General features: G+C 38.2%; 1 long non-coding RNA gene across 5 annotated transcripts in view; it reads right to left on the bottom strand.

Annotated features, from left to right (window-relative positions):
• LOC106508897 (uncharacterized) overlaps nt 1-6,413 on the bottom strand; it is a 153,522-nt gene extending 147,109 nt beyond the window's left edge. For 3 of the 5 annotated variants that reach the window (XR_002343608.2, XR_014840118.1, XR_014840119.1), the window contains exons 1-3: nt 6,207-6,413; nt 5,831-5,890; nt 4,268-4,414 (exon numbers count right to left, since the gene is read on the bottom strand). This is a non-coding gene — a long non-coding RNA (uncharacterized LOC106508897). The remainder of the gene's footprint in view (nt 1-4,267; nt 4,415-5,830; nt 5,891-6,206) is intronic. The other 2 variants (XR_014840120.1, XR_014840121.1) reach the window with 2 other exon arrangements.
• Between the last annotated feature and the right edge of the window lie 5,711 nt (nt 6,414-12,124).

Raw genomic sequence — 12,124 nt, 5'->3', positions numbered from 1 at the left:
TCTGGAAACCTGTTAGTCATGCACATTCCCAGGCCCTATCCTAGACCTACCAAATCAGAAATTGAACAAGCTGTGTTTTTTGTTTTTTTATAGCTGCACTCACAGCACATGGAAGTTCCCCAGCCAGGGGTTGAATGCAAGCCTCAGCTCCAACAATGCCAAATCCTTTAACCCACTCTGCATGGCTGGGGATTGGACCCAAGCCGCTGCAGTGGGAACTCTGAATAAGCTATGTTTTAACAAAACTTCTAGGTAATTCTGATGTAAACTATCCAATATGGTAGCCACTAGCCCATGAGCTATTGAGTGCTTGAAATGTGACTAATGCCACATGTTGAAATAACATTTTTGAAATATTAGCTTAAATAAAATGCATCATTAAGATGAATTTCACTCTTTAACAAATTTCTAGCTCTACTGAGGTAAAACTGACCTATAACACTGTATAAGTTTAAAGTGTACATGGTAATTTGATACACGTATATGTTGCAAAATGATTACCACAATAAGGTTAGTTAAGACATTCATGACCTCATAAATTTACAATATTTTTGGTGTGGTGAAATCATTTAAAATATTCTCTCCTAACAACTTTGAAATATATGATAAAGTATTGTTACTATAATCACCATGCTGTACATTAGTTTCAAGAACATATGCATCTTGTAACTGGAAGTTTGTACTCTTTGGCCAACATCTTCCCTCACCTATTTCTTTTCAATATTTTTAGTGTGGCTACTACAAATTTCAAGTTATATATGACTTTTGTTATATGTTTACTGCTCTTGAGCAATTATTCTCAGCTCTGAGTATGCAGTAGAATCACTCAAGTAGCTTTTAAAAAAATACCAAAAAACAAACAAAAAACTAGTGCCTAGATGCCACCCCAGATTGTTCCATATAAATCAACTTGCTAAAATGCAGGCCTGGGGTAACAACTGTAAAAAAGACTCCTGGATGATTTTCACATGTTGCCAGACATGAGAATCACTGATCTAAAGCTGGGTTCTGAATTTTTCAGCTTGGATTCCTCAACAATTGTATTTGGGAAACTTCCCCCAGAAAATACACATTCACACATAATTTAAATATATTTTTGAGATATTTCTAGGAATAAAATGAATACCTGCTTTAAGACTTTCATATGGTTTACTTTCAAGAACCTTAAAATATTTAGAGAATGCTCTTTCTTCATTCCCTTAGATCTAAACATTTATTAGTACACTTTGTTTCTAAGTAGGTAAACTAGAGTGAGGGTCAGCTGTCCATCTCTGATCTCAGAGACAATTTTTTTTTAATTTACTAAGCTTGTATAATTAGAACATATCCTGCTTAATTCTTCCTTATATCCCCAATAATTATCTACTATATTTTATTATGCATAGCTCTCTTTAAAAATGAATATACATCCTCTGACATATTGTTCTCTCTTTTGAAATTTATATATTAGCTATGCTAATACCATTCAAAGATTTGAATTGTTATCACTAATGGCACTGCCAAAAATCTCACCTACAGGAAACCTAGACTGCTAGAAATGTCCTAGAAATATCTTTATGTATGACCCAGCAATCCCACTCTTGGGCATATATCTGGACAAACTTTCCTTGAAAAAGACACATGCATCCTCATGTTCATTGCAGCTCTATTCACAATAGCCAAGACATGGAAACAACCCAAATGTCCATCAACAGATGACTGGATTAGTAAGATATGGTAAGTATACACAATGGAATACTACTCAGCCATAAAAAAGAACAAAATAATGCCATTTGCAGCCACATGGATGGAACTAGAGACTCTTATACTGTGTGAAGTAAGTCAGAAATAAAAAGACAAATACCATACGATATCACTTATATCTAATATAAGGCACAAATGAACATTTCCACAGAAGGCACAAATCTAATATAAGGCACAAATGAACATTTCCACAGAAAAGAAAATCACATACTAAAGAATAGACTTGTCGCTGCCAAGGGGGAGGAAGTGGGATGGATTGGGAGCTTGGGGTTAATAGATGCAAACTATTGCCTTCGGAAGGGATTAGCAATGCAATCCTGCTGTGTCGCACTGGGAACTATGTCTAGTCACTTATGATGGAGCATGAAAATGTGAGAAAAAAGAATGTGTACATGTATATGTAACTGGGTCACCATAATGTACAGTAGAAAAAAAATATACGGGGGAAATAAAAAAAAGTTTTAAAAAAAGAAATATCTTTATAAAGCTGATTATAAAACACAAGGTCAAACTAACTGCAAATGATACATACATATATATATTGAACTACCAAGTACCTAGTATGTGTGTAAGGGTGTTTGAGGCACCAGGGGAAAAAATATTCCCTGTCCTCATGAGTCTCACGTTCTAGTTTGGAAAGACAGACAATAAATAAAGTAAGTAAAGACAGTATATACTGAGTGGTGATAAGATCTGTAGAAAAAGAAAAATGGGGGTAGAGAGGTCTAAGGAAAACTTTGTGAGAAGAGACATCTGAGTAAAGCTAAAGGAGGTGAAGGAATCATTGATATAAATGTCTAGAGGAATAACATTCCAGACAGGGGGAATTCAATGCCCTGATGCATAAGCTTGCTTGGCCTGTTAGAACGGCAAGAAATCAGTGTGATGGAAAAAAAGAAGAAAGAAGCGAGAGAGCGGCAGCGGTCACAGGGGTCATAGTTTAGTGGGATTGTTTGGGTCCTTAATGAGCTTGACTTTGACAATGAAGTGAAATGGGAATCACTGAAGAGTTGCCAGGGGAGGAGTGACGTGTTCTGATACAGGTTGTAAAAGGATCACTCTAAGGGATGGATGAAGATGAACTGAGGGTGTGAGCAGTGCCTTAAGCAGACAGCCCAGGTAACAGAATCACCTAAATGCTAGGGAACAGGTAATGTATTTTAAACTTAAATACTGCATTTTATACCTAAAGTTCTAAGCTCCTATAATCACTTTGTTTGTAATAAAGTGTTATGTCTCAAGGGGGATAAAGCAGGAAGGGAAAAAGCAGGAAGCAGCAGGAATGCACGGCTCCCAGGTCCTTTTCTCTCTCTCAGAAAAAACTGATAGACACGCCTTTAAAAGCTTTTTTCTGGCCATAATGCCTAACATCACATGTGACATTGCATGCTATTTCCTGTCCAATGAAACAGGAAGAATTAAGGCAGATAAAACATCTGTGGGCTTGTCTTAAGTAAGCAATATATTTTCCAAGGATCAAGGTAAACTTCAAATGGACAATAACTAGATAGTGTCTCAAAATATAAAGAAAGGTTTTTGAACCCTGTCAATATAAATGGGACCTTTTTGAAGCCATGTAATGGCACAGAATTTTAAGTAGCATACTTCCCGTCTTATTCAAAAATTGGTAAATATGCCAGATTTTTGACTAATACGGTTTCTTTGACAACAGAATTTTTCAAAAACTTTTCCTTTCACATACAGAGTCACCTACCAGATTACAATCAAAGCTCTATTGTAGTACAATACAGAAAAATGGGTCTTTCCAAGAAATGATGCTGGGTCTATTGTCCACTTCATGAGAAAAAAAAAAAAAAAAATCCATCTTGACCGCTACCTTCCACTGTAAACAAAAACCAATTCTAGATGGATTGCAGATCCCAATATGAAAGGGAAAACAATACAGATTTCAGAGGAAAACATAAGGAAATCCCTTTGTGGCCTTGACTTAGGCAAAGATTACTTGAACAGGATACTAAAATGACTAATCCCAGAAGAAAATAATGGTAAAATGGTAAAAAGTCGAGAAATTCTTTTTATCAAAAGATGTCATTAACAGAATAAAAAGACAAATCACAAAGTGTGGCAAGACGGGTACACCTGACAAAAGATGTGTATCTAGATATATAAACAATTCCTATTATCTATAATAAAAAGACAACTAAGAAAACAAGGACAAAACTTTCCATAGTCGCTTAACAAATGATGATATTCAAATAGCCAATAAACATATAAAGATGCTTAACTTCATTAGTCATTAGATAAATACTAAAACCACCATATGATATCACCACACAGAATGGCAGAAATAAAAAATATGGAAAATAATAAGTATATAAGTAAATGGAGCAAGTGAACTCTCATACCTCAGTGCCCTGATGTATTGAGGAAATAGAAACCACTTTAGGCATTTTAAGTTGAAGAAATTTAATTTGGAAATTAGCTGCCCACAAAAATGTGTGGAAGTTCTTGTATTATTTTTGTACAATTGCATAACAAATTAGCCCACAAGTCAGAAGCTTACCAACCAGCATTTATCATCCCAACTTCTAGAAGTCAGGAGTCCTATGTAACTTATTTAGGTCCTCTGGCCAGGGTCTTCCACAGGCAGCAATCAAGGTGCCCATCTGGATTACAGTCATTCCAAGGCTCAACTCAGAGGCTTTGCTTCCTAATACACATGAGGATGTCGTTAGGCCTTATTAAGATCTACCTTCAAGATCATTTAAATTTCTTCAGTTTAAAATGCACAAGATAGTTCCTGTTTTTCCAATAAAATCTAACTTATATTATGCACCCTGCTATGCCCTTTCTATTTTACCTCTGCTCTCTGAAATTTCTGTCCCTCCATTGCCTTTATGTGACCAGCTATTCTTTGCAACTCAAGGCCAATCTCAAATTGGGAGTTCCTGTCCTGGCGCAGTGGCTAACGAATCCGACTAGGAACCTTGAGGTTGCGGGTTCGATCCCTGGCCTTGCTCAGTGGGTTAACGATCCAGCGTTGCCGTGAGCTGTGGTGTAGGTTGCAGAAGCGACTCGGATCCCGCGTTGCTATGGCTCTGGCATAGGCCGGTGGCTGCAGCTCCGGTTCGACCCCAAGCCTGGGAACCTCCATATGCCGTGGGAGCGACCCAAGAAATGGCAAAAAAAGACAAAAAAAAATTTTTTTTAATTAAAATTGCCACGTTCTTCTAGGATGTTCTCCCCATTCTGACTTCTTGCTCTGAATACATCTTTCAGAGCACCTATCTCCTTAAAAAGCTCCACCTACCAATTATATTATGTGTATTTCTCTCATATACTAAAATGTTTCTTTTTGTGTGGTGATTATTTTACAATATATACAAATATTGAATGTTGTACATATAAAACTAATGTCATATTACAACTATATCTCAAAAAACAATGATATCCAATGAAAAATATAATATCGGAACCAGTTGTGACTTGTGAAAATAGTTAAAACTTTCTTTGCATTTCAAGTCTCTTTTTCCTCTTCCTCATTTTTTTGTTTGTACCATATCTACAGTCTCAAAACATAAAGACACAGGCTGGGAAATGGGACCCCTTCCCAGAGTGCTTGCACCTGGACAAAGGTCTCCTCAAGCAACAGAATGCAAAGGAACTATAAGAGACTACACATAAGTGCATGTAGGAGCAGTCCCAGCAATTATGAACAAGATACAAAAAGGCCACAAACCAACTGCCACTTCTGAAGTGCTGAGAGCAAAAGCAGGGTACTGGTCATGATCCTGGCACACAGCACCACCTAAGCCACCCCTCCAGCCCAACCTACAGATCCTCTCATACCTACATCCCATTTAAGGAACCAACCCACTCTCCTTGGAGAGTAAGCAAGGGCACCTGTTACTTGTTTTTGCTCCCTCCTGCAGGACCAGTCCCAATAAAGCTCTGCCTGAATTCCCCACCTGGTCTTTTATCAATTTCAACTGATTCAAGTCCAAGGACCCAAATCCATATCAACTATACACTATAATCTCTTCTTTTTAACCCTCATTTAATCTTAATTCTACAGGTAACTATATATTTATTACTCACACTAATCCTTACTACAGTATCTCTTTACCTTGATTTCTGAAGCTGGTTCTTTAGTAAAAGAGTCCTCCAAGAGAGTTCTGGAACACTCCTAAAACATTGCAATAAAGACAGGATCAGGATTACTGATTTCTCCTTTTGCCTCAAGGCTCCAGATGGCTCAGCATCAGACTTAATGGTTTTATCTAAAAGTTTGCTATTTTGCTCATCAAGAACTTTTGGCATTAAAATTGCATTTTGAAAAATTATTGCATTAAAATCTCATTTATCTTGATTTCTGAGTTGTTTGGTGCCCCCGAAATTTTGTGCCCGTGCCTGAGGCCAGTGCTTTGGTTTCGTCTCTCCTGGTTCCAGCCTAGAGTCAGCATTTCTCCACCCTTAGTCTTCACTGTTCCCAACGTACTTACTTTTCATTCCACTCTGTATAGTTGATGTCCTTTGTGGGCAATGGAGTCCTGGCGACCCAGTGTAAGAATTCAAAGTCATGCACACCTTACTTTGGACGTCGGCCTCGCTTACCGGTGGAGTTAGCTAAGTTCTTCCACGTTTCTGCTGCAGATTTTCGTCAGCTTCAGCACCACACCAGCTCAGAGCTCTCCTCTGGGTCCTCATCTGGCCCCTGAACTCGCGCATGCGTGGGGATCTCCTGGGAAGGGGGCGGGTATATCCGCTCTCTCTGATACTGTACTGAGCATGCTCAGTGCCCTCTGGTGTCTACACTGTTGCTTCTATTTTCCCCTTACTTAACTGTGATACCCCAGCAGGTTTCACGACTGTTGTGCACCCACTTATGTTCGGGTGATGGGGGATACCTGTCATCTAGTCTTTTTGTAAATGTTGTCTCTGTTTTGTTTTGTTTTTGCCACACCCTTTGAGTATGGAAGGTCTTGGGCCAGGGATGGGACCCTAGCCACAGCTGTAGCCATGCAAAAGCTTCCGCTATGCTGGATCTTTTAACTCAGTGCACCTGACAGGAGATCTGAACCACCACCCCTTGTCCCCCTTACAGTGTTATGCGGGGAATCTGGAAGACACAAACTATGCTTCCATAACAACTGCCATCTTCCCAGAATTCTTTATTTTTAAAAGGAGACTTTAAAAGAAACAATGGCCATCCGGAGAGGGTTTCTGCTTTGTTTTGTTTAATTTACAGAAAGTATTTTTTAAAAAATACATTAAAAAACCCCACAGAGGCCTAGGTATGTATTTTATCATTGTTAAGAAGGGAGACTGCAGCTGCTAGGGATGTGACAGCTCCTGGTCTGGGCAAGATGTAGACCAGACAGTGGACACACCCTTATGTTACAAACACCCAGGCATGTGATGGCCTGGCCAAGTTCAGAAGGGAGAAGGGAAAGGCCTGCAAAGTGAAGAGGGAGGGGTAAATCAGGCACCAAGTGTGTGATCCAATGTTTCAGCTTCCACATGGGGGTCCTCCTGTTTGCCCACAGAGCCAGGTGAGTGACTGAGTTTCACAGCCTTTTTATGGGAGGAGAGGCAGGGATCATGGATGGAGACACACATACACAGCCAAGTCTGTTGGTGGATTGTGCCCCTAAGAGGAGGTGGACTGGAAAACATTCTACTCATTGAGGAAGCTTTGTTGTCTGGGCTCTGGCTGAAGAAGAAAGAGCATCCCCCGAGGGGAAAAATTACTAAGCCTGTGCTTGCAACTGAATATTCATATCCTCTCAAATTCATATATTGAAATCAACCCCTGAGGCGATGATATTGGGAGGTGGGGTGTTTGGGAACTGATTAGGTCATGAAGGTAGAGTCCTTATAAATGGGGTAAGTGTGCCTGAGAGTGCCCTCTTGTCCTTTCTGATATGTGGGAACACAGCGAAAAGATGGCTATCTATGAACCAGAAAGTGGACCCTCACCAGACACCAAATCTGCATGCACTTTGAACTTGGGATTTCCCAGCATGTAAAACTGTAAGAAATAAATTTCTGTTGTTTATATGCCACTCAGTCTCTGGTATTTGTTATAGCGGCCCAAATGAAATAAGACAGCCTATGATTCAGGCTGCTGGCACCTGATTATAAGTACCATGGATATAAATAAAACAGAGGAAGGTGTAGAGGTGAGCAGTGGGAGACATTTTGTTTTAACTAGAGTGATATGTGAAGTTTTGAGTCAAGAGGAACATGAAGGAAATGATAATTAAGAAGAATAATATATGTTCATCTCAACAGGGCCTGAAAATACATTTGAGAAAATCCAATATCCTTTTCTGATTAAAAACCAAAATAGCAATTGACAAAAATGGAAATAGGTAGACATGTTCTTAATATGACCAAAAAGAAATATACATACATCAAAACCCAAAGCAAGAAAGTATCTATGGTCACCAAAACATGCCCTGATCTCACTGTGAAGGAGTCAGCAGCTACTATGAATGGGGGCACTAGAAACCCAAGACCTTCATAAAACAGAAAAATTTGATAAAACTATAAAAGAAATTCCTGAAAACTGGTTAAAGAACTAAAAGATCATATTGGAACCATAAATGAATAAGATAAGAAAAAAATGATAGGAATATTAGAAAAACAAAATAAGATAAAAAATTTTCTAAAATAAAAACAAAATAAAACAAAACAATGCCATGGAAAATAGGATTCTATTGGATGGATTAGATAGCAAGTTAACCTGGGTTGAAGAGAGAATTAATAAACCAGAATGTTACAGAGATAAAATGATGAAAAACAAAAAGAGGGCAAGTACAATGAGACTCTTGAAGTACAAAAAAACCTAATGCAGATTGGTATTTGGGGGTGAGAAATGGAAGAAGTGGTGAAGATACAGGATTTGAAGACTTTTTGAATTATTGGAAAACACAGATATTTAGATTTCAAGTCCCGAACATGAAAAATAAAAACAAACTCAAGGAGTTCCCTTCATGGCTCAGTGGTTAACGAATCCGACTAGGAACCATGAGGTTGAGGGTTCAATCCCTGGCCTTGCTCAGTGGGTTAAGGATCCGGTGTTGCTGTGAGCTGTGGTTTAGGTAGCAGACGCAGCTCGGATCCCGCATTGCTGTGGCTCTGGTGTAGGCCGGCAGCTACATCTCTGATTGGACCCCTAGCCTGGGAACCTCCATATGCCGCGGGAGTGGTCCTAGAAATGGCGAAAAGACAAAAAACAAACAAACAAACAAACTCGAATCTTGCCCTACAGTAATGGACTTGTAGAATATTAAAGACAATCGGGGACATTGTCACAGAGGAGGGAAAGCAGGCAACAATGGGACAAGACAGCCAACCAGTCAGCAATCACAATCCAGCTCAGAACACGAGGAAATCACATCTTCAGACGCCAAGGACCACAAAGGTGGTCCCTGTATTTTTCATTCTAAACTCTCATTCAAGAATAAAAGCAAATAAATAAATACAATTTAAGAAATAAAATAAAAAAAGCAAAATAACACTTTCGGATAAAAAAGACTAAGAGATTTTTGCCCCTCTCAGGCTCTCATTGAGAGCGCGAAAGGACATATTTAAGGAAGAAGTGAATGAATCCCAGAAGGAAGGAGCTGACTGTTAGAGACACAGAGGGCAAGAAATAGTTGAGTGATGTCTAAGTCAGGCAGTCATTGACTGTTATAAAACAATAATAATGTGATTTGTAGTAAAAATAATCATGACCAATTTAGAAGGCATGAACCTCTGTGGTTCAGAGTTGTGTCCTGGCCATCACCTGCCACCCTACCAGGCTTCAGGAAAGACTGAGATGAGATTGGGAGCATATATTTATCTATTTGCATAATTAAATTTATGTCTATATAGAGAATTATATACCATGAACAAGTGGGGTTTCTTCCTGGAATGTAAGAATGCTTCAACTTAGGAAAATGCAAAGATGTAATGCACCACATTAATAGAATGAAGGGGGAAAAATATGTTCATCTCAATGCAGGAAAAAAATTCAGCACCCTTTCCTTATTAAAACATAACAACAACAAAACAAACCCAGTAAACTTGGTTTGAAGGAAATTACCATGACATGATTAAAGCCACATAAGTAAAACTCATAGCCAACATCCCACTCAAGGGTGAAAAACTGAAAAAAAATTTTTTTTTTGTTTTGAGATTAGGAAGCATATAAGAATGCTGGGTTTTATCAATAAACATTTCTTTAAGACCACAAGGGAGACCATTTCTTATTCATTTTTGGAACCAGAAACTAGCCAAAGGCTAAACTGTATAATGTGCTTTATATGTGATGAATGGAGGAAAGAAATAAATAAAAGAGGGAAAGATCAAAGGAGGGAGAAAGAAGGACCAAAAGAAGAGATGACTGGGAGAGTTCCCACTGTGGCACAGTGGGTTAAGAATGTCACTGCAGCGGCTCAGGTCCAGGAGCTGTGGGTTAAAAGGATCCAGTGTTGTAGGTCACCAGTGAGGCTAGGATTCCCTCCCTGGCCCAGGAACTTCCATATACTGTGGGTGTGGCCATAAAATTAAAAAAAAAAAAAAAAAAAAAGAGATGACTGTAAAATCAGGCTTTATTCTACTAAGTATAGTAATTTCAATATGAGGTTTCATAACCCAAGGAAGAGCACATTCTATAGTATCTCGTGATGTGGCAGAGACATTGCAGGCTGGATGTAGAAGAATGTAGTAAAGGGGAAGGGGTGAAGGCTGGGATAGGATACACCCTGGCTTACTATGGGAAATATTCAGATCTGTAGGTGATGAAGTCATCTAGAAAGGCAAGTGGTGTATTTGCCAAGAAATAGTTTGACAGGAAAAATGTTCCTACATGTAAATAGTTGGCATCAGACAAATTTAGAAAAAAAATAGTGGGTGGAAGACAAAGACAGACACTGAAGAGCAGTTAATATCCAGGCAGAGGGCAGGTAGTCCACATCAAGATGGTGGATCAGCAAGTATCAAGGCCTAAGAGGTCTTAGGCATAGGCCCAGGTTCCAGGACAGGGAGCCCATTAGACACACTGGGTAGTGAGAAGTTTCCTTAAGGGATTCACTTCTGGGCCTAGACAGGCATTTGAGGACCAGATTTAGGAAACCAGACACAGACCTTGATTCAAGAATGAAACACTGGTGTTCCTAGTACGTGACTAGTACTACTTAAACTCTGCCTTCCAAAGGCTAAGCTTAGGATAGAGAATAACGTGGAAGCCAATTGACTGCTACTAGATAAGGAGAAATATGCTAAGTCTGTGAGCCAAGTAGATCTTGGAAATCATGTATTATATGTGTATCTAAAAAGGTGATTATTTCTGGATCTGTGTTCATTATTCCAATTATGTATCTTTAAGTAAACAAATGTGATGTCATAAGCATTTACTTTTTTTTTTTTCTGCCACACCCAGGATATATGGAATTTTCTAAGTCCAGGAGGCCCAGGATCAAATCCAAGCCACAGGTGCAACCTATGCCACAGCTCCAGCAATGCCAGATCCTTAATCCATTGCGCCTTTTAGCAGGAACTCTGATTAGCATTTATTTTTAACATTAGGATAAATCCTTTATAATAATAAGCTGTAAAAAAAATTAAATTTTGAAAACCAAATATTACTAGAGAATATATTCCATGCTAATCTCTATGAAATATGAGGAAATCAAAATTCTACATTTTGCACAATTGTATAAAAATATACACTATCATATTCAAATTTCATATAAAACTTTAAAGAACTTTATATATATATAATCTATAATGCTAAAATTTATATAACATTTCTAGTCCAATGTAGATCTTTAAGTTTTAAGTTTTATTAAAGATAACTGGGTAAATATAGAGGAATTTTTATAAAATATTTATTGTATTTTGAGATATTCAAATACATGGTACTCTAACATTGATCCCAAGCTTGTAACTGCTTTTTTTCCTTTTTGTTCAGTATCCTTCACCATCCTGTTGTACAGCCTTGGGAACAAGTATAATCTATTGAATCATAGGTGTTATTCTCTAAAATGGACATAACTACCATTTAAAATGTGATGAGCTCTTGCTTGTGGGATAAGGATCTGCCATTGCCGTGAGCTGCGGTGTAGGTCACAGACACCGGTTGCTGTGGCTATGGTGTGGAACTGATTGACCCCTAGCCCAGTAACTTCCATATACCACAAATGCAGCTCTAAAAAGCAAAAAAAAAAAAAAAAAAAATAGGAAAAAAAAAGATGATTCACTGAACAGTTTTCCAAAAGTACCTGAGGATATGCATGTTATCACAGTATAATTTTATTAAAGTTTAGAAGGTAATTGTTCCCTCAAAAGTTTAACTCAAAAGTATATGTAATATACGATAAATTGTTAAAATAAATACAGAGGTGTGATTAGTATAGAAATACTAAAC

This window comes from Sus scrofa, chromosome 1, assembly GCF_054392235.1.
Source record: "Sus scrofa isolate SSC_HxYL_T2T_F1_AM1 chromosome 1, Sscrofa_HxYL_maternal_Yorkshire_Landrace_v2.0, whole genome shotgun sequence".
Taxonomy (NCBI): Eukaryota; Metazoa; Chordata; class Mammalia; order Artiodactyla; family Suidae; genus Sus; species Sus scrofa.
Note: the sequence above shows the minus strand (reverse complement) of the source record. Positions and strands in the feature narration are given on the sequence as shown.